Raw genomic sequence first — 24,130 nt, forward strand, 5'->3', positions numbered from 1 at the left:
ATGCCCTCACCTCACAATAACTCATACTTGTAAAGTGACAATTACGCTAAAAGTATACAGTTGATGAACCTTGCCTTTATTGATACCAAGAGGAACTTTCCGCCTAAAGAAAAGTTTGGCTAAAATATAAATTTGGTCTCTAAATTTTACCAAAAATTATTTCTTTGCTAAATTTTTTTAATTTTTATCTTTAAACTGTTAAAATATTTCACTTTTTGTACTTAAATTTTTATTAAAAAATTAAAATTTTTTATTCCTAAAATATTAAAAATTTTATTTTCCTAGTTTTACTTCTAAACTATTGATTTTTTATTTTTTTTTACAATGTTTTTCTGCCTTGATACAAGTTTTATATTGACATATGTGCGTTTACACTGATGACCGAGCCATTGCTTTCCTTTTGCATTGGGTTATAGCTGTTGATGCGTAGTTGGTGGAGGATTCTCGTTTCTATGTATCACGGGCTGCACACACAAAATGAGAAAACAAATCCATATTATTATATATTAATTACTGGCTAGTTGCCATTAATAAAAACCAATAGGCTCCTGCCTCAGTTTAAATAACTCATTTAATGAACTTTTGATTATAAACTTGTTATTTGTAGCCCCACTTACAAGCCTCATTCATCATGTTTCTGAACCAATAAAAGTACAACAAGCTACACGTTAAGTTCAAATAAATAAAAAATTAAGGAACTTTTTTACATAGAACATTGAGGATTAATATATTCTATTGGCTACTCTTTAATAATTCTCACTATCATATCATTTTTTTTATTTACCATTTCAAGGCAAAGTCATGAGGGTAACATGATCTCAACATTGTATATAGTCATTGGTCTTTATGTAAGGAACATTTACATAGAAAATTGAGGATAAACATATTCTATTGTCTACTTTTTAATAATTCTCTATATCATATACTACTTTTTTTTTTCTCCTAAAATCTATTTTGACCATTTCAAGGCAAAGTCATGAGGGTAACAAGTCACAATATTTTATGTAGTCAATAGTCATGTAATGAACGTTTATATGTGAAGCGGTAACAATGGTATTCTGTAAAATATATTATATATCAACTCTACACTCTTGACTCTACTCCAACGGTATCGTTACTATTGTATTCGTTACTCTGCGTTAAACCCATACTCATTCCCTCCCCTTCCAATTTTTTAAAAAATTAAAAATAAAAATCAACTCTACCACAAATATAGTTTGCTATATTTATTTCAAATAATCACAACTTAAAATTAAAAGTTTATAATTGTACTTTAACATGATTTTACCATGACATTTTAAATTTAATAAGGATTTGGTGCAAAGACTGTTGGATATTTTGAATGCCTAAGTAAATAATAAATTAAGCTTAATGCTTTGTCTATACAAAGAAAAGCACAGCCATGCATGCACACAGAGAGAGGCCCAAGGCTAATTTGTTGGATGTTATTAAGAGATGAAAGTTTGCCATTGCTCTTAAAATATGTACATTTTTATAGAATATTTATGCTTCTAGTTTTAGTGTTTATTTATAAAAGAGCCTACACATGACAGCTTACCTTTTTGAAAGCTTGATGCATTGCCCATACAGACGGGCTGTGACCTTAAGTTAAAATTCTTCTTATGGAAGTTAAACATTGCAAAGAAAAAGTATCAAATATAGGGGAATTAAACTAAAGCAGTCTTGGTGTTTATAATCTTGTGGGTTTCATTTTTTTTTTTTAGTAAAAAAATTCTCTAAAGACAAGAAATCACAAATCTTGTAAACAAGAACTTCTTTGTTAAGATAGTCGCACCGTAAGATAGGTCATTCCACCTCAAAACCAATTAGTGATGAGGAAGACACCCAAATCTTTTATATTATTCAACATCGTGCAAGCCTATTTTTAGAGCAGTTGAAGGGAGTTAAGTTATGGTCCACTCAACAATCCCTTCCTCACAATACCACTCTTGCAACTCAAACTCATGACCTTGGCTCTGATACCATTTGTCAGACTATAAGCTATGCCATTTCATCTCAAAACCAATTGGTGATGAGGAAGATACATTCAAATTTTTTATGACATTCGACATCGCACCCCACAGAAATATTTTTAGAGTGGTTGTAGGGACCACATTGGTCCCAAAAAAGATTCTAATTTAATTAATTACTGAAATTCATCACCTATAATAACAAACAATTATAGATTTTATAATGATGGGCATGACCAAAATCAGAAGCAGACTGCAAAAGAGGAAATAGGAACCGTACCTGCAATTGATCTGATAAAAACCATAAAACCCAATGATTTAACTGTAAAAACTATTAGTTCAAGTGGTGAAAATTTAATACCAAACATTTTTTTTTTTCAATATTTTAACTGTTTCAGTTTTTAAAACCATAGGAAGATGTGATTCATTAATGAAAGGAGAAACCACATGCATACTAGAATCTTCTAAAAAAAAAAAAATACATACATATATACATACATTATAGAAAATACAGATTGGTTGTGCTACTAAAGTCTACGAGTAATCTATAGAGGGCCTCATAATAATTAAGTCATGCAAAAATTAGAGCCAAAAACAAAAGTACCAATGATGGTTAGGATTTGGAAAATCTTTTCTCGGTAAAAAGTACTCTATTTTATTTTTGGGTAAATTTCATTCATATATCCAGAGTTTTATGCTAATGTCAATCAGATTCAAAAATTTTTAAAATTGACTAATTTGGTCCCTAAAATTAACTTAGTCCTTGAAACAATTGAAAAGAATGAACTGGCCTAACAATATTGAGGGATTAAGTTCACTTTATGGACTAAATTGATAAATTTTGAAAAATCTTGAACTTAATTGACATTAGCCCAGACCTTAGAGTATCTTAATGCTACTTACTCTTTATTTATTTATTTATTTTGAATGCTTAGGTAAATTTTTTTTTTTCTATTGGCTACTCTTTAATAATTCCCGCTATTATATCATTCTTTATATTTACCATTTCAAGGCAAAGTCACGAGGGTAAAGTGATCACAACATTGTATATAGTCATTGGTCTTTCAGCCTTGATACAAAGTTTTATATTGACAAATCCCTACATACATATGTGCGTTTACATTGATGACCGAGCCATTAATGTTTTCCTTTTGTATCGGGTGGAGCTGTTGATGCGTAGATGGTGGAGGATTCTTGTTTCTCGATATATATCACCGGCTGCACACACAAAACGAGAAAACAAATCAATATTATGTACCCGTTTGGATAGCAATAAAACATGCGATGCGTTTTGTGAGTTGCGTTTTTTTTTTTTTTTTTTTTTTTGCCCGTATTTGTTGAATTTGAGAGACAATATTTACCATTTATGAATAATGTTCATGCACTATAGTATCACTGTTCATGCATTGAAAAATATTAAAAATGAATCTTACAGTACTATTCACACATATTAAAATTATTAAACCATTCACACATACTAAAATTATTAAACCAATATGCTGCTGCCCCAGTTGAACTTATGTGAGAGGTTTAAGTAGTCCACTCCGTTAGGTAGTTGTGCTTTTCTTGATTAGGTGGCAAAGCAACTTGTTTAATATGCAAGTGGCTATTGTAATTAAAAGAGAGAAATATACCAACAAGTAGTGGATTCTACAACGTACGAACCTTTTTTATACAATCTAGTTTTGTCTTTCCCATGCAACAAGTAGTGGAACGAGTAAATTAATCAATAAGTAGCTTAATTAATTTGTTACCTAACCATGAAAAGCACAACCCCCCAAAGCAGAAAACTATATCCTTTTGGCATTATATATGCTAATATGTATGCAGAAGCGAAAGTATAAAGTATAGAACACAATAACACACGAGGGTTATGTGGTTCAGCCTAACGGTTTACATCCACAGAGGAAACCCTAAAAGGCTACATCAATAATATATTATAGTGTAGTACAAATCTTATGTTACAATGAATCATAACATGTGTATATATAATAGACTAAACCCTAGACTAATAGACTTCTAGTACAAGTAGGAGACTTGGCTTGCACACGAAGTAGAATTAGGCTTGGGCTTACACTAATGAGCTAATATATCTCTAACACCCCTTCTCAAACTCAATATGGAAACTTGATAAAATCTTGAGATTTGTTAAGGTTGAGAAGATCCCTTGAATGAAGTTTGACTCTGTTATGGTAGTTTGAGGAAAGCAATAGTCTTGCAGTGTTGATGCGACTTCTAACGGTGGCTTGACTATACCGGAGAGTTTTGACAGCAGCAGTAGGAAACCAAAGAAGACGAACGCAGCAAAAAAAAAAAAAAAAAACACCGAGGAAGACAAAGATTGCTCTTAAATGTACCGCAAGAACAGAAAACCATGGCCACAAGAAGGTGGCTTTGATACCATGTTAAATATTTGCATTGATACACCATGTTGAATATGCTAATATGTATGCAAAAGCGAAAACATAAAGTATAGAACACAATAACATACGAGGGTTACGTAGTTTAGCCTAACGGTCTACATCCACGGAAGAAACCCTAAAGGGCTACATCAATAATATATTATAGTGTAGTACAAATCCTATGTTACAATGAATCATAACATGTGTATATATAATAAATTAAACCCTAGACTAATAGACTTCTAGTACAAGTAGGAAACTTAGCTTGCACACAAAATAAAATTAGGTTTGGGCTGACGCTAATAGGCTAATATATCTCTAACATATACCATGTAATTGCTTTTTTCCCATGCAAGTAGCAACGTCACATGAGAAGAAGAAGAAGCTTGCAAATAGAAAGATTAATTTGCCACCTAATCAAGATAAAGCACAATGTACCAAATATCTTTCGTGCGTGTTCTCTCTAATGTGGATAGACAGGTTTGTGCTTATCCCTTTACACAAATGGTTTGGGCCTTTTCGGGCCCATTTTTCACTATTGGGCTATAAAAATGGAAGGGTCTTAGGCTCTATTTGTTTCGGCTTGCCCAAGTTGTTATGTATCAAATTTGCCAAGGTTGTTGTTCTACAGCAAATCCATTTTGGGCTTTCCCCCTTTTTCATGGTTTTATGGGCTATTTGAGGCCCACAATTACTCTTCTTGGAAGAAGTTCCTTCTAGAGATCACCTTCCAGTATACTATTCTGTCAACTTTCAATCCCTGTTTCACTTTTTTTTTTTTTTTTTTTTTTTTTTAACTTTTACTTTGATACTGATGTATTGTTGCACACGCATAAATGAAATAATTTTTTCCCTTTATTAGTGTGAACTATTATTTTCCCTTTATTAGTGTGAACTATTAGAATTGTATTTAAAATTATGAATGAGGTTTATAATTTAATAGATTTTAGAAAATTTGTTAATTGTTAACATGAAGTTATTTTATAAGAATTTCAAAAATCGTACGAAATCTTTTAGATTTTTTTTTGGGTGCAATTTTCCTTATACTTTTTTCTTTTCACTGAATTTCCTTATACTATATTTGAACGCTTGGGAGCTTGCTTCACAAATCTATTAAATACTAAAAATATTTTGAATATGAACATTGAGGATAATTGCACAAATACTCTAACAAAGCTAATTAAAGAAAGGAACATACCATCAGTTTGGAAAGTAAGTATTTTCATTATACCTTATTTTGCATATTGTAAATGTGATTTAGTTCCAATTTTTCGACATATTATTTTTAATATTAAATAGGGGTGTTAATTCGGGTTAGCGTGTCGGGTTCGTGTCGTGTCGAGGTAGGGGTGTTCGACTAAATGGCTCAACCCTAACCGGACCCATTTAATAATTGTGTCATAATCTTTCAACCCTAACCCGACTTGTTAATAAGTGGGTTGACCTGACCCAACCCATTTGACACGCTTAATAAACGAGTCTTGTTGGGTTGACACGAATGTAACACAACCCATTTCAACCTGCATAATATTAAATATAACATCTATTTAGAAATAATTATTTTTACATCCCAAAAAGCAGTGCATACACTTCAAGTCTTCAACCCACATTCAAAATAATATAATTCAACAAAAATATAACATTCATCTAGAAATAAGTTCTTTACACTCCAAAAGAAGTGCATACACTTCAACCCAAATTCAAAATAACAAAGTTTCACAAAATAAAATAACATAGTTCAACAAAAATATAATATTCTTGGAACTCGCCAAATGCTAAATATCAATATTGAAAGAATTTGAGCAAACAGTAGACTAATCCTAATTATGACCACGATTATCATCCATAGATTCTTTGTTGATGTCCAAATTCATAACATCTTCCACAAGCTCATTCAATTTCATTTGTGTAAGTTCTATGCCACAAAAAAAAAAAAAAGTATTAGTAGTTCTAAGGTTTGTAAAGTTTCAATTTCCAATTATATCCCTCCTAAATTTTTGGAATTACTTACTTTTCTTTTTAAATTTAAAATATATGTTGGATATAAAAGGTATTTGACAAATCTAAAATAAAAAAAATATTTATTTGTTATATGAGTTAAACGGGTTGTGTTAAGTGGGTTATTTCGGGTTGACACAAATAAATTGGCGTGTCAAACGTGTCTATTGCGGGTTCCGCGGGTTGACCCGTTTATGATTTGTTTCTTATCGTGTCGCTTTCGGGTCAACCCATTTATGACCCAAACCCATTAAGGCCCAACCTTAACCCGAAAAAACCCGTGTCGGGTTCGTGTCGTGTTCGCGGGTTGGGTTGAACATTGACACCCCTAATATTAAATTTATAATATGGTATGGTCTCCTAGGAATGTCTAAGAACTATACAATTTCAATCTCATATATCAATATTAGTAAACAAAAGTCAATTAATAGTTTGGAACTACTTCTAGAATAAGAAAAATTATAAATATGAATTAAGAAAATGGAGCTTTAAAGCATTTGACAATAGTTTGGGAAAACATAAATACTATATACAACAAAAGGAATATCATATATGGACTTTAAACAAGGTTAGTGATTGTGACAAAAAGAAGGGGAGAAAATAGAAAAAAAACATATTTATGAGCAAATTAATTATGTTTATTTTTCCAACTCCAATGAGAAATATTAATTTGAAGCCAAAATGATTCTATCAATTGACCATAATGGGCAAACGACTATTATATTTCCCTTTTCTAGTAAACAAAGTTAATACTCTGCACGAACTCTTCTAGACTATTCTAGTGTTTTGGTTCCCCACCCGCCAGTGGTAGCAAATTCTAAGGAGTAAAGTACAGGATATTAAATATTGTAGTGTATATTTTTGTATGCTGGATAAGACCATTTTCGCAATTAAACATTATATAGAATTGAGCCCCAAAACAAACCAATAATAGTTTGCAAAATTTTACAAAATGGGAGTGATTCAGATAAATCCGCAATGCAAGATGATTAGAAAGAAGAGTTTGATATTTTGTTCAAATTAGAAAAACAAAATGAAAAAGGAAGGTTGGACTAGACCTCTTAATCCGCAATTCAACTATTGTGTGCACAACAGGACATAACCGTTGTGTCCTGATATATAAAGGCTAAAGTGATTATGCATAGTCACTTTGCCATAAGGGATTGCACAATTAAGATAGATGAAAATTTTGATTATCAAATTGATCAAATTTGATTATAAAATGGTTTAAAACATAGATAACCACTTACACATTCACATCATTCTATTAAGTAAAATGAAAAGCCAAACAGAATAGCACCTCATGAAAAGAAGAAGAATATATTGTTTACCTAGACTACATAAGGTATGAAGTATTAGCACCATAATCTATACCAGACTGTGCACGAACTCCACAAATAGTGTGGACAGTCAGGCTGCAAAAGAAAAATGTGATGATTAAACAACAAAGGACTTTGTTAACAGTCACTATAAATGCATGCTCAAGACACTTCAAGTCCACAGGAAAAAATGCAAACCTTCAATATAAGCAGATCATCACCACAATAAGGCTATGAAGAATGAAATTGGAGGCCATCTTTCAGATCATCACCACAATAATACTTTAGCATACAACACCACATTCTCCATGCTAATAACTTCAAAAACGGGTTGTGCTACTGGCTTAATGAGCCTTGTCAATGATCTGAATCATGAGTGCCAATCAAACCAACAGATTAATGGAGAGAAAGATATAGAACAAAACTGACCAACAGCTTGCCAAATGGAGAACCTAATAAGGTATCAGAGCAATATTTGAAGGACAAATTTGAGGCAACATTAAATGTACAAAGGGAACACATACTTCCTTGGCAGTTCAGAATCCATGCTCATATGTCCAAGTGCTCGCCCTTGGAACTCCCTTGTAAAGTGGGAATTGTTTCTTGTGGCTGGATAATAAGCATCAATTAGAAGTAACATACTTTATCTTAGACAAAGGAGGGGGGAGGAAGAGGGATGGAGCACTTCTGTTTATCTTGTGTTTTGTAATTGCCCATATCTTTAAGCTGGGAAAAAACAGAGGGAACTCCTTGAGTGAGACATGATTGACATGAGACAGCATAGAAGTCACAATAAACCAATAATAAATTCATTTCACTTCCAATAATGTTGTTCTAGGTAAATTGATTACGTGATTGTTACCTAATCTAGCTAATGAAGCCAAAGTATTCAGAATATCTTCATCCCTACTGGCAGCCACTTCCCATTCTTTGCACTCTTCCATGCTGAGAAAGAATTTGGCTCTGAGACAAAGAACAAGCATAAAGTATTGACTTAGAAAATTGATAAATAGCAAGTACCTAACCCTATAACATTAAGAATGAATGATTAGCAAGTATATATTTGAGCTATGACTTATGAGGGCTTCCCTCTTTCTTTTAAAAAAATGTTACTTAAAATAAATAAATAAAGTTTCAAGCATTCAAAATCATAGATGGAATGCCAAATAAAGGTGTTACACTTACTGTACAAAAATCTAGTTTGCTTTCATATGTTATCAAACTAGATAGACGATCAAAGAAACCAGCAGCAGTCCAGGTTAAACTTATTGCTGCTGCATCTTGGAAATGATAAAGGACCTTTTGTACACACACAGCCTTCTGCTGATGATGTTTAGATTGGATAAGGCCGAATGAGATCAAAACATTCCTGGGCCCATAAAGGTTGGAAATGTAACAACATCACAAGAAGAATTGAGGAGCCCAGATTCAACCAATACAATATGACTTCAATGCCTCAATCTTCCCCCACCCCCCCNCAATCACTATACAATAGTGATCACAATGCTCATTCTCTCAAGGAATAAACATCCGGACATGCAAGCAAATAAACTCAATAGCAGAGTATCATTTGCATGTCCAACACTCAACCAATGCATAAAAACATATATGCATCTAGGAATAAGATCCTACAAGCGCACAAGAGTGATGTACTAAAAGAAAATGCATGTCATTTAACAGCAAATACTAAAAACCTTAAAAGCTTACAAAAGCAATAGGTACAAACATAAACTAAGAACCTTAACAACCTACAGAGGTAACAGGTACAAACAAGCACATAAAATAAAATACTGAATAACATCATTTTATATACTAGAACCAATTCACCATAGTGTATCAAACTCATAATCAAAGCAAAACATTATCCAATGTATAAACATAAAATAAAGCTAAAAAATAAACTAGCTGTTTATAAACTGCTCCCCCTCAAAAATAGCGCTCCCCCTCAAGAGATGCTCCTAAAAAATTCTCCCCCTTTTTGATCAGAATGGCCAAAGGGTCACTGTTGGGTGTTGAAGCTATCAAACTTGGCCGAAAGTATGTTAAGCTGATCTTGAATTGCTGCCATCCTGTCAGTATGCTCATTTTGAACTTCTCTAAGTCCATCAATCCTTTCCAGGATGATCTGAAATGCATCTGGAGGAGGTGCAGCTGATGAAGTTGAAGCTCTGCTCCTCTTGCCTCTGCTTCTGGGTGTGGATGTCTGTCCTGCAGCCTCTGCTTCAATTTCCATAGGATCACCTTCTTCTTGGTCACCCTCCTCTTCATCACCTGGAAGATGAACTTGTATCCTTGTGAGAGTTAATTTGTTTATGGCTGATAGAGGAGTCATGAGACTTATATCTTGAGGGATTGCAACCCCTTTTGCTCTGAAAATTCTCATGAGAAGACTAGGAAAGATCAACTTGGGCCTTGAGGTGGTTCTAGTCTCATCCACAATTGTGTCATATGTGTGAGAACTTATGTCAATGAAGGTTTTCTCCTTGAGGTCCATGAGGAAGATAGCTCTGGCATTAGTAAGAGTAGTCATCTTTCTTATAGGATATAAATTGAACATCATGATTGTGGTTAAACACCTCAAGTCAGCAGGAAAGTCAGTAGTGTTGAGATATCTCTTTTCTTTAACACCACCAATCTGAGCCTGGACAGTGTCTAAAGATAACATCCTGTCTTTGTAGTTGGTGAACTCATGATCTTCCATTCCATCAAGCCTTAGAACCTCATCAATATCATGTGCATCTATGGTGAACTCACGTCCTCTAACCCAGCAGTTCAGCTCATCCTCCCTTATGCTCACATTTGCATAGAATTCTCTTATTAAAGGCTTATAAATTGGAGGTAGGTCACTCAACAATTTATCCCATCCTTTGGCCTCAAAACACTCCAGAATGAATGTGTCCTTCAAGTCATTTAAATCCACAAACCTCTCCTAGATAATTATTCCCTTTATGAAGGAATCTTTGTATCTCTCAAAATGCTGCACTAACCTAAATAGGCTATGGTCCACTTTCAGCCTTTTGTCATCCTTCTTAGCAGGAGTCTTCTTCTTTGAAGATATAGGAGGCATCTGTAAACAAGCAGAAGAGGCCACAACAATTGCAGAACACAATATGTGGAAATACACATAGATTAGTAACAAATTAGTTGCAAAGGGGGTAACAGAGTGACAAGTCAACACATAGACCAAGCACAGTTGAGAACCAAAAAAAAAATTCTCAAATAAAACTCAACACCACAAATAAGTTCAGATTGTATTGATGTAGACTGGAACAAGCATTAAACACTATAAATGGACAGTGTAAACTGCATTCAGACACAAGATAGCAAATGCCAATGAAAAATATTCAAGTTATATCCTCAAGGCAGAAGCACACACAAGATATGGCAACAAAAACTCACAGCATTATAAAACAAACAATCCAAAATCTCAGACAATCTGAAATACCCAAACTCACATTCAGAGTAAAGCACAGAAAGCCCCAAACCCTATACTCAAAGGGTACGAAATCTAACAAATATCAAAGCTCAAAACAAGACTAGCACAATGAAATTAAATCATGAGAGAAAATATATTCAGCAACAAAAGAAATCAACCCCAAACAACCAAATCCAACATTTTAAGCAGACCCTTGTTCGAACATAGTATTTTGCAAAACAAAATGGTAGCTCACAAATCAAGATAATAATGTTCAAATCATGAAATATGAAGTGAGGGAAAGAAAATCCATACCTTTTTCTTGAAGATTTGAGAAGAAATGATGCCAAAATGAAGGATTTTCGAAGAGTGACACGGTGAGTTTGAGAGAGTGAAATGGGGAAGACAATAAACAGTCACAAAAGTACGAGGGAAAAAAGAAAAAATTTTAAAAACTGACTATAAAACGCAAAAACACGCGTTTTTCGCGACTGGATCAAGTTGCCAGGGTAAGCCGCGAAACCCTATGAAACCAAGATTCTTGAAAAATCTTCTAAGTGTTTTTCGCGATTGGAAGGTCTACCCGCGAGAGAGTCGCGAGGTGAGCTGCAAAAATTTCTGAGTACCCCTCGCGACTGAACCCTCCACCTGCGAACAAGTCGCCACACTGAGCCGCGAAAGTCACCAAAACTCGAATTTTGAAAAATTTTCTAAGTATTTTTTGCGACTAGGACATTGACTCGCCAGTGAGCAGCGAAAAATATCGGAGTGGACTAATGACTGGGGCATGCGACTAGGACAACTCGCGAATGAGTCACCAAAACAAGACAACACTGTTTTTGAAAATTTTGACATTTTTGTAAAAACAAAATACTTTCCAAAAATAACTAAAACACTCAAAAATCTTTTTGTGTTTGATCAACAAAGATTGAGCATGTGAAAACACATTTAAACAAATACAATCACACAAATGAATATGGCATTCATTGAACATAGACTTGTGTGAAGTGTGTGGGTATCAAAAATGAGATAGTCCTTAGTCTAATGTGAAACTTCAATGATTAATTCAACCAAGGCATACACAACAAGCACTAGATAATGTGATCCATCTCAATTATAGAAGTATGCATATATGACCTCCCACGTAGACTTGAGTATAATATCTTTGAAACTTTTCATTTGGCTCCATTTTCAACATATCATTTGATCTTTTTAAATCAACACATCTCATTGTGAGATTGACGCATGAAATTTTTGATATTTTCACTTTGATGAGTTAGCCTTTGGCTCTTTGGGCATCATACATTTTATTTTGGTCGCTTTTCCTTTTTTCTAGTCAAATATTAGTATATGCGACAGGCTTTTGCAGCTCAAAATCTCTTTTCATTTGGAGATTTACATTTGGTGAGCTTTTTGAGTAAAGCAATAAAATAAAAGTGGGAAGATATATAGGCACAAGTCTATGCATGTCTCAAGATCAACAAAACCATTCAATAATCATTTATGACAAGGTTGAAGATCTATTTACAACAGTCACATAGATTTCAGAATTTCTTTCACAATGATATGAGTGCATAAGAAACAAGCTAAGCTCGTAGATGCACAAAGCCATCAGTACAAAGGTACAAGGCAAAACATGCTTTGAGACAAAACTCAACAATGCCGATCAAATTTTTTGGATTTTCTACTTTTTATGTATTTTTGGATTTTTGACACAAAAGCAGTAAAAAATTGATAAAAAAACAACATAAATAACAAAAAAAATTTGAACCAAAAATAAACACACAAACAATATGTCAACTCAAAAACTCGCAAGAAGCACACAATCAAGCATATTCACAAACATGGGAAGTATTAATGCCTGGACATGCTGTAATGCTTATGCATGAGTACCCTTCGTCACCCACACGTCACGTGTGTTTGGGGTGATATCCTTAACAGATTGGGTACGAGAGTTAGGACTTTCAAACCTTCTTGTGAAGCTTTCCAAGCAATTGGTGAAGGCACCGATCATCTTCATAACGTCCATCATTCCGGGATCACGGTTTTGACTTCTAGGTTGCTCACCACCCCAAGACCTCTTGTCATTTCTTCTTCCTTGTGATAGAGGAGCGCTTGTATTGTTTAACTCTCTCAGCTTATAACAGTTGGGTCTCGTATGTCCTTGCGATCCGCAAAAGTGACAAAAATGATTCATTCTAGGACCCCGTTGTGATCTTGGAAGTGATCTTCCTCTAGCTTCAAATCTGTCTTCTGATTGATTATGGGACTTATTAAACACCCATTGATCGGCCACCTTCTTCTTCTTTTCAACCTTAACTTTCTCAGAAATAGACTTATCCACAGCCATCTCTTTGGCCTTCACAAACTTCACTTCTTTGGTGACATTGGCTGATGAACTACTTCCTCTGGTATATCCCAACCCGAACTTGTTTAAGAAAGATTTTTTAGATGAAATAACATCTTCTAACTTCTTGGATGAGACCCTCTCTATCTTGGCATGAGCTTGCACTACCTTTTGCTCAAGAAATCTCACTTTTGTGTAAGCTTTTGATAGTTCACCATTTAGTGTTTCAATCTCACATTTCGCCTACTTGTATCGTATCAGAAGACTTTTGTAATCTTCCTTAGCTTTCTTCATTTTCTTCACAGCCGCCTTTGCCACCCTTGCATACTCACTCGATTTCTCAAGAAGTAAGGCATAATTCTCTTGAAGACCATCATCCTCTTCAGCCTTCGATTCTTCAACAATTCCAATAGACTCCAAATCAGAATGCTCACCAAGCTCCTTCACAAGTGAACCTAAATCATCTGAGGATTCCATATGTGCAATGGTCATGAATGCGGAGTAATTTCCTTCTCCGTCACAGCTCTCTTTAGAGTCAGAGTTTGATGGATCCGAGTCACTTAAAGTAGTAGCATAGACCTTTCCTTTCGACTTCAAATAGTTGGGACATTCCTTTTTGAAGTGTCCATGTCCATTACACTCGAAGCATGTGATTCCTTGAGAAGATTGGGAATCTCTACCATCTTTCCTACGGAATTCTTTCTTCTCCTTCCCGGAACTCTGAAATTTTCCTTTGTCACCAAATTTACCACTGTTCTTAAGTTTTAAGAACTTCCGGAAGTTTTTCACAAGGTATGCCACATCTTTATCTACAGCATCTTCTTCCGATGAGTCATGAGACACTACCCTCTCATAAATTGTCTTAAGAGCAAGAGATTTGCTCTTCTTTTACATGGGTAGTAACAATTCATATGTCTGCAATGAACCAACCAACTCTTGAACTTTAATGTCATTCAGATCCTTGCGCTCTTCAATAACTGTTACTTTGGCACGGAAGCTTTCCGGCAGTGATTGAAGGATCTTCCTTACTATTTTAGAATCCTCCGTCTTTTCCCTTAAATTGAATTTTCCGACAACCACCTCATTCAGCTTACTATAAAAAGAGTCAAAGGACTCATCCTCACTCATCTTGAGCTCCTCAAAGCGAGTGGTCAACATCTGTAGCTTGGTGTCTTTCACTTTCTTTGTTCCTTCATAGTAGTCTCCAGAATCTCTCATGCTTCCTTAGCAATAGTTATATGTGAAATCCTGTGAAATTCTTCTAGAGAGACACCACAAAAAATAGCATTCAATACTTTATTGTTAGCATTAGCCGCCACAAGAGCTGCCTTATCCCAAGTGGATTTGGTAGCCTCCGGCCTAGTCCAACCAACTTCAACTGCATCCCACATAGCATCATTAATAGAACACAAAAATGCTCTCATTCGGACTTTCCAAAAAGCATAATTATTACCATAAAAAAATGATGGCACATTTAGAGATTGAGACCTATCAATCTCAATACGGGGCCAGGGATTGCACTAAGGTATTTTAACCACAGCAAGTGCACCCGCTCTGATACCAATTGAAAGTTCAATATGTGTGTAAAACACTTTTGAACGTTTTGACCCCCAATTACAAATTACCAATTCAAGCTTATTATCAAACAATTAATGTGCGGAACATGAAAATAAGCAGAATTGATAAACAATCTAAGCCAATTATAATCACATCCACAACAGAAAATAAAAGGCAAAGATAAAGGGAAGAGAAATGCAAACACAAGGACAACATGCGATGTGTTATCGAAGAGGAAACTGAAGCCCTCTGCGCAAAACCTCTCCGTCGCCCTCCAAGCGGTCAATAATCCACTAGAAAATGTAGTTGGGATACATGAACAGCAATAGACCCTCCAAGTCTAATCTACCTAGGTACCTAATCCCTCCAAGCTTCTTGCTCCAACGAGGTTGCGCCGAACCTTTTTCTTCTCTAGCTTACCGGATTCCACTATAGCCCATAGCATCAACCAATAACCATTGGTCATTTCCAAACTGCTTCCCATGCATCAATTAGAATTAATACAACCACCACAGCGAAGGAAAAGAAAGGAAGAGAATTTAAAAACATACTTTGTCTAAGACAGAGGAGGATGGATGAAGATAAACAAAGTACTTCTTGAAGGAAATAAACTAAAAACCAGAGGGAACTCTTTGAGTGAGACATGATTGACATGAGACAGCAACGAAGTCACAATAAACCAATAAGAAATTCAGTTCACTTCCAAGAATGTTCTTCTGGATATAGATATTGTGTAATGGTTACCTAATCCAACTAATGAAGTCAAAGTATTCACAATATCTTGATCCCTAATGGCAGCCACTCGGGCCGTATTGGCCATATCGAGCGAAACCGGCGAAACCAACGAAATGGCCAATTCAAGCCGAAATTCAAAAAAAAAAAAAAAAAGGTGCAAAACACACTGTTTGAACTTAATAACAAACCCTAAAGGGCCTAAACTCTCTCACACATTCTCACTTCATCCAAACACCAAAATTTAGCTCTCTCTCACTCTGTCACTTGTCTCTCTATGCTCTCTACGGTGTAAGAAGCTGCTGAAGGAAATAGTGTGAGAAAAGTGTGTTTTTCCTTTTAGATATTCATTTGGGGCTCAATTCCACAAATTGATTTTGATTTCATTAGACATTTGATAAAGAAAAAGAGGGAAAAAAAAAAAACTCAGTTCACTTTGGCTTTTCTTTGCCTTCACTCTCTGCCTCTCTGTCTCTGCTCTTTGTCTTCCTTGTGAGACACACTCAATCACTTCATTCAAACTTCAGCTCTCTCTCACGCATTCTCAACTCAAGTATTGATATAAAGCTTTCAATCTTAGTTTGATTTGTGATTTTTGATTTGTGAATCTGTGAATCTGTGAATCTGTGATTTGTGAATCTTAGTTTCTTTTCAATCTTAGTTTTATTTAGTTAATAGTTATTACTCATTGTGATTTGTGAAACTGTGAACTTGGGTTTGATTTATTATTAATTTATTTAGTTAATACTTAATAGTTATTATTTGTAGGTTAAATTGAATCCATTGAATTTGCAATGGATGAAGTTACTAGCATGAAACTTCACCTTCATCTAATCAAGAAGTGCAAAATGATGAATCTCCTCTTTGGCAGTATGTGAATAAAGTAGAAAAACTACCTGGTGCTACTATTAAATCAGGTGGAAACACATATTTTAAGTGCAACTATTGTGGTGTAGTTTATTTGGGATCCTATTTTAGAGTTAAGGCTCATTTATTAAAAATATAAATAAAAATATTTTTAATAATTTTTTAATCGCCGCACCATGCCGCACCCGCACCCAGCTTTTTCAAAAATTGCCAAGTCTCGCACCCGCACCTGCACCCGAATTCCGAAACGCACTCGTGCTTCATAGGCTGTGATCAAGAGATGAAAGTTTGCTCATACTATTAAAAAAAATGTGTTCATTAATTATGCAAGGGTTCGTATTATTTTATGCTTCCAATTAAAAAAGATACTATACTTTTTGAACCATTTCATGAGTGCAACCAAACATAGAGCTTAATCATGCAATTGGATTAAAATGTTCTCTCTCTCTCCAAGAAATGAAATTTGTGTAGCTTGTCTATTCACAAAAACCCCAATATATAAAGTTTTTTATTTGCTTTCTACAAGATTTCTTATTTTGAAATCGTTGCATTATATCTTCATCATCAATCCTACAAGCTACATCTCTTTAATGTATATAACCAATCAATCATTCATTCACTTATCTCTCATTCGATTGATTTATTTCAAAATTTTTTAGATCTAGCATTTTTCTAAATTTTAAGATTAACATATTTCTACTTTTATTGTTGGGTTTTTTTATTTTTTATTTTTCTAGATTTTAGATCAAATTGGTTTGTTATTGAGTTTTTTTTTTTTTTTTTGGTGTGTGTGTGTGTTTAAAAAGTCCTAAATATTGTTAAGAGGATAATATTCAAGCTTATTTCAGGTGGGCTTTAAAAAAAATTATGGTAAGGTGTTTTAATATTTATTTTGAGGGGTCAAAACAAAAAAATTAGTTTTCTTTTTCTTGTTCTTTGAGATACAAATACAGTTTATATACAAATACGATGCCTTCCTATTTAATCCAGCAAACAAATCCTGCGTTGCTATATTCTGGACTGTGGTTGACTATAAATGTCACTACTCACGAGTCAATTCTCTTCAATAATTTCAGCTTCTACTTTGAAGCTCTTGTTCCCATGTGAAAGTAGACAATTCAGTGTTCATTTTAGCCGTGCATCTTGTTGGACTTCATTTCATAATGTTCCTAAACATACATCACTTTTTGTATACCGTTTCACTTGTAATTAACTTTCTCTACTAATGGTTTTTTTTTTTTGGTGTGTGTGTGTGTTTAAAAAGTCCTAAATATTGTTAAGAGGATAATATTCAAGCTTATTTCAGGTGGGCTTTAAAAAAAATTATGGTAAGGTGTTTTAATATTTATTTTGAGGGGTCAAAACAAAAAAATTAGTTTTCTTTTTCTTGTTCTTTGAGATACAAATACAGTTTATATACAAATACGATGCCTTCCTATTTAATCCAGCAAACAAATCCTGCGTTGCTATATTCTGGACTGTGGTTGACTATAAATGTCACTACTCACGAGTCAATTCTCTTCAATAATTTCAGCTTCTACTTTGAAGCTCTTGTTCCCATGTGAAAGTAGACAATTCAGTGTTCATTTTAGCCGTGCATCTTGTTGGACTTCATTTCATAATGTTCCTAAACATACATCACTTTTTGTATACCGTTTCACTTGTAATTAACTTTCTCTACTAATGGTTCTGTTCTGATATCAATTCTTACTTTTGAATAGAAGATTACTGAATTAATTCAGCATGTGATAAAATGTGTATTGTTCCCCATTCAGTAATTAGCTAGAAATACTTTTGTATCCCAAGGTTTCCAAAGCATGGAAGCTATAGGCTACAGAAATCCAAAAGGGACAATTAACTCATGTTCAGGGTGTGACGAAATGAAACAACTATAGGGCTGCAGGAATCTGAAAGAGATTATCAACACATGTTCAGGGTGTGCTTAAATGAAACTGTAGATCAATATCACTCTTCACGTTTTGATAAATTTTGTATAAATATAATGTATCTTAGTTATGAAAATAATACCCATGAAAAATACTTTAAAAATAGTATGAGAATGGCATAAAAAATGTAAATACAATGTACAATTCCTAATTAGATTTTCCTTTATATATATTTTGATGTGCTGCTTTACTACTTCAGGCCATGAGTATAAAAGATGTGGCTGCACAATCGGCAAGCTGACCAGTTTCAAAGATCGATGATGAACCGGAAAAAAATATGAGAACTCTGAAGGGGAGGTGTAAACTGCCAAGATCCTTTGTCACAGCGCACAAGTCCCCGCTTGCCTTACACTGACCCGACTCTAAAAGGTGCCAACAGCTCAAGTACTAGAAAGAATAATGGCTGATTGAATGCCCCATGTCATCAGATAGCTAAGTGCCTCCCAAATTGTTTGGAGAATCACCCAGGAATGATGAACCAAAGCATTCATATATCACACTGGCTGATTGAACATTATTAACACAATAGCACTTCTCTCACCTGCAATATTATCTCAGGTCATTAATGATCAGAAAAATGAAATTTAAAAAAATCATGCACTTGTACAAACAATTTTTTTCTGTTACTTTAGAAACCACACCTGCCCCTATAGTGAACGATAAACCTAATAACCAGTCATTAACATTCAAACAAAAAAGATAGGGAAAGTGGTACTTACAGATATGCATAACACCAATTGCCTAGTTTCCAATTCATGTGTATCACCCGTTGACCTCATTTCATCTTGATGTCCATGACAAGCAACATTCACAATGCTGAACGGAGTCTCATCGCTTAGCATAGTTGCATCTATGAACTTGGTAAAAATATTTATAGACAAGGTAAATGATATAGGGCAGAGAGGAAGGGAGCTTTGTTATTCTAACATATGAAGCTTTGCAACCAACGGAGCTTATCAAATATATCTTGCACCAGAATGTAAGACATGGTTATCTGAAGTGCATCCGTGCTTAACAATTTTCACCAATATAAAACTGTGCCTCTCCAATAGGTTTTAACTGCATTAATTTTTACAAACAAGGTCAATGATCCAGGACAAAGGATAGAAAATAGAAAAACATACTTATGAGCAATGCTTGACATATTAATCAAGTGAGGATACAAAGATGAAACTCTGTGTTTTTTTGTGTTTGATTGACAAGCGCTGGAGTTGTTGTAAAGAAATATTGTTGTAGTGGGGAGTGTAGTCATTGAGAGGGAATATCTTCAAAGCCATTTTGTATGAACTAGCCTGGGCAGCCATATTTATATTTTTCTACTATAGATAATATGAAAAGGCTAACAGGAAATAACAATAGCTACCTGTATTTGATGAGATATGCAGTACCAAAACCCCAAAGTTTCATGGGGTTAAATTTCAGTTACTTTGCAAATAAGTGGTTGCCTGAGGACAATCTCAGAAAACATTATGGGCAATGAACTGCAAAAGAAAGATTGGATAGCTAAGAACATATGTTTTGTGCACAAAGTCACCACAAATAGATGTTCAAATCAGAAAAAGGAAAACCTTCAATGTTTGCCTGATGATGAGGAGGAAATGGAAACATTAAAGCTTCAAATGATGAAACTAAAGCCCAACTTTACAAGTCATCATCACTATAAAACTCACCACCATAGTGCACAACACCATTTTCCATGCTTATAACTCTGTGCGACTAGCTTAATGATCCTCATCTGTGATTTGAGTTGAGAATGACAACCACAATTAAGATATAAATGCCTTGAAAGATAGAAGAAACTTAAACAATTACGTGCCAAATATAGAATGGACTAAAGCATCAGATTGATTCTTGAAGGACAATTAGATAAGATTTAATCAATGGCAATATTAATATGCAAAAAGGAAAGACTAACTTCATTGGCAGTTTAGAATCTTTGTTCATATCCCCAAGTTCTTTCCAAAATTCCTTGTAATGTGGGGATTGTTTCTTCTGGCTGGGAGAAATAAAGAAGCCCCGATGATCTGATCTTTAACTTCATTGGCCTCGCCATTCTGTTTGCCATTATCAGTTTCTATAGGCTCTTTCTATCAACCTTGCATAAAGTTTGAGTGGGGTTTTGCAAACACATTATTTCTTGGAGGCAGATTTGCAAGGTAGGGGATAAGAAGCCCAACATCTTCCATACAGGGATTATTCAAGGTTACAAGCATCAATTAGAAATTTTGAACTTCAAAGTAAGAAGTTTAATGATGGCATATTTATAAAATACTTAAATCACAATGGACAACAATTAAAATGCTCCAAAATAGATATCAATCTTAAAAGTCTAATCTCTATTTCAAGGAGTTATAACATGCAAAAAGGAATTTAAAATTATAACATTAAAGAAGGGATGGATGAGACATATCATCTGAGCAATCGAAAGAATAATTAGAATAAATTTTTTTGGGTGACTAGTAGGATAGACATTTTTTTTTTAAATTTTAAGAATGAGATAAATTCAAGACAAATCAAGCAAAGATATCACAAAATAGTTCAAACTTGACACAACACAAACAACAAATTGCTGCAGAACATAGAAACAACCAACATGGCTACCCTAAACAAGAACACAACACAAACAGCAAACCGCTGCAAAACACACAAACAATAACACTATTACTCTAAAACGGAAACTGATATACCCCATCAGCCAAAAATTACTATTTTGCACACCTTGCAAACTCTAGCATTGCCTTGAAGCCATATTTGAAAAATGAAGGCAGCCCAAGCTAACTTGCAAACAATAGTTATGACTTTCAAGGAATGAATATTTCAGCATAAGAGAGAATTCCAGTCATTCAACTGCTTGCCTGGACTCTAGATATCTCCTACAGAACACACAAATGAGATCAGAATTGTATCCTCATTTACCAGCCATGTCAGGAGTGGGAAGTTTATCTGTGACAGTTAGCCAAGAAATGAAGGCATTGCTTGCAAATAGCAGCCGAAACAAAAACCAAACCAAAGCCCTCCTGTCAACAACTGGATGCTTTTCCCTAATCTTATTCCAAGTTGATCTACATTAACAAACTTCAAAATCAATGGAAAATAATCAACTTATTACTTCCTAAGCACGATGAGGAGTATAAAAGTAACCCAGCATTATAGCACTAATCAATATCACAAAACAGAGCTATCAAAGACATTCACGCATAGGATAAGCAAAAATAATTTTTCTTTTGTTAATTGAACAAACAAAGCAGGAGTTAAGGGGAAAGTATAGTGTACCATATTTTGAGAGTCGTTGTCTGATAACTTGTCAGCCTTGCTGTCCCCACTTTCCTTTATGACTTGTAGTTTCAGGTTCATGCTTATTTCTTTCTACAGCTAAATCTGTGACCACCTAGATGGGGTTTTCTCTTTGAGATTGATCTTGATCTTCCTTTCTCATCCATTGTAAGTGGTTTGTGTTCATTTGTTAGTCTTATGCTATTTGTAAAGACCGGAGGACTGGTCTTTGATTTGAATCACAAGTGACAACTCAATTGAGATTATCTTGAGATAAGCTAGATGTGAACTGTAGTTGACAAATCATTTGAAGCGTAGATAGTACCAGAGTCCCAATTATTGTGAAATGGTCAATGATTTTAGGAAGTCCAGCTGCAACAACTTTGAGGGTCGTCCTCCAAAATTCCTACAGAGAAGAGTAATCTTTTAACAAATTTCAAACTCCAAAATATCACGTAGCCCAGTCCACTCAAAACTAGGGATCTCAAAAAAAATCAAATTTTAACTCCTCAAGACCACCAAAAAAAAAAAAAAAAAAAAAAAACAACAACAACAATAATGCTAAATCAAATTGGATTACCTTACAAACCACTGAAGTCCTTCCTGCGCTTCCGCTACTCCCAATGAGTAAACTTATGAGATGCACAAATGAATAATTATCAAAGAAATAGATTGGAGCTGTTTGCAAGGTTGAGACAAATAAGTAAGCTAAATCTTTAATTTTATTTTATTTTATTTATTTATTTATTTTTTATGGCAAAGTAGACATATTTAGCATAGGACATGATCCTAGATGCTTTAGACAGTCTCCAATGGGCCACTAACACCTCCTATTGTCCTCATTAGTGTGCCACATGATCACTTCCTCTTATGCAAGTTATGGTTTCCCCTTAAGGAATATAGTTTTGAGTTCAGCATGCAATAATAATCAAAACAACACTCTTTTACAACTTCTAGGATCACTGTGACCTAAAAAACCCTGAATTGTTTCTCACTACCCCTTTTCCTATGCAGATTTTGTAACAACAAAAAAAATGAAGGCCAATTGTCTTTTTTTTTTTTTTTCTAAATTTGTTCTCTATTTAGAGAGTATAAAATGCTCTAACTAGTAATTAATTGCTTAGGATACAAAATCGATACAAGATTACAGCCCAATTTTGAAGAACTTTCTTTCCAACAGTTAAGTGCAGGTACAGATCAATACAAAAATTTCTCAAGTGTTCTGTTAAGATAGCTATTCATATGAATGTAGCTTACCACTATAGTGGCCCATTAACTTGATGTCACTGAAACCACTCTCAATCATTATGATTGAACATCGGCTGCATGAATAGTTCATTGAACCACCAGAAAGTTATGTCAAAACCAAAAGGATAATTAATACCTAATCAAGGTTTTGCACTGGTAGATGGGTATACAATACCATCAAAGCTCAAAAGTTGAGCATGCCTTGAGGAGTACTGTAATGCTATTATCAACTGTCTTTGGTATTTCTACCTCAACTGTAAGCCCACCCCTCCTAATTTCCTGCATGAAACAGGGCTTTATAAAAAATCACATACCATGATTGGCAATCATTCCATCTCAATCTATATCTATATATATCTAAAAACTGAAGCGTAACATTTATTGTTGCTACGCTCCAATTGAGCCACATCAGCGTTCACATCATTATCCTATTTCTTTTCAATTTTTTTAATAATTTTTTAACATTCACACTTTTTCCAACCTTTATCCTTCCCTTCCCTTTTCATCTCCCACTACCCTCTCCTTTAATACCACTCTCATCTTCCCTTCATCTTCCCTTATTTTGTCTCTTCTTATTCACATCCTTTTACTATAAATTTGTCGTTCTCTCTTCCATTATTTGTATAGCTTTCCCTCACAAAAAGGTTCTCTCTCTCTCTCTTTTCTCTCTCTCTTAATTTTTTGGTTGATTTTATTTATTTTCTTGCATCTCTACTTTGGGTGATAATTTTTTGTATTCTTTAGAACTCTACTTTTGGTTGATGCGATTTAATTTTGTATTTTAAGTTGTTATTTTCTTTTCTCTTTGATTGTTATTTTATTCTAATCGATTATTTTTTTAAAATAACCCTAATACATTAATTTAGTACAATAACAAACTTCATATCCAATAATTGTTAACTATGTTTTAATTTAAAATTCTATCATCTATAATGCAATGTTTTGTTTTAGTGTTTCGATTCAAGTTATTGAGCCATGTTTCAATCTGTGAAAGAAAATTTTATCTAATTCTCTCTTACCGGACCAGCTCTTTTTTAGATCATAGAGCAAAACCAA

General features: G+C 34.3%; 2 long non-coding RNA genes across 7 annotated transcripts; both read right to left on the minus strand.

Annotated features, from left to right (window-relative positions):
* Positions 1–7,922: 7,922 nt before the first annotated feature.
* LOC111999382 (uncharacterized) lies at positions 7,923–8,646 on the minus strand. Its single transcript, XR_002881592.2, has 3 exons — positions 8,552–8,646; positions 8,214–8,415; positions 7,923–8,054 (listed from the first exon to the last, which is right to left on the minus strand). It is a non-coding gene; the product is annotated as an uncharacterized LOC111999382 (long non-coding RNA).
* Positions 8,647–18,645: 9,999 nt separating this feature from the next.
* LOC136068484 (uncharacterized) lies at positions 18,646–23,131 on the minus strand. Of its 6 annotated transcripts, none has more exons than XR_010629842.1 (8): positions 23,084–23,131; positions 22,407–22,458; positions 21,827–22,232; positions 20,469–21,628; positions 20,122–20,288; positions 19,917–20,034; positions 19,273–19,612; positions 18,646–19,094 (listed from the first exon to the last, which is right to left on the minus strand). It is a non-coding gene; the product is annotated as an uncharacterized LOC136068484 (long non-coding RNA). The 6 variants fall into 6 exon arrangements; XR_010629845.1 differs by lacking the exon at positions 23,084–23,131 and having other exon boundaries at positions 20,469–20,732; positions 21,272–21,628; positions 22,407–22,537; XR_010629844.1 differs by lacking the exon at positions 23,084–23,131 and having other exon boundaries at positions 20,469–21,426; positions 22,407–22,539.
* Positions 23,132–24,130: the final 999 nt, after the last annotated feature.

Source organism: Quercus suber, unplaced genomic scaffold, assembly GCF_002906115.3.
Source record: "Quercus suber isolate HL8 unplaced genomic scaffold, Cork oak 2.0 scaffold_117, whole genome shotgun sequence".
NCBI lineage: Eukaryota > Viridiplantae > Streptophyta > Magnoliopsida > Fagales > Fagaceae > Quercus > Quercus suber.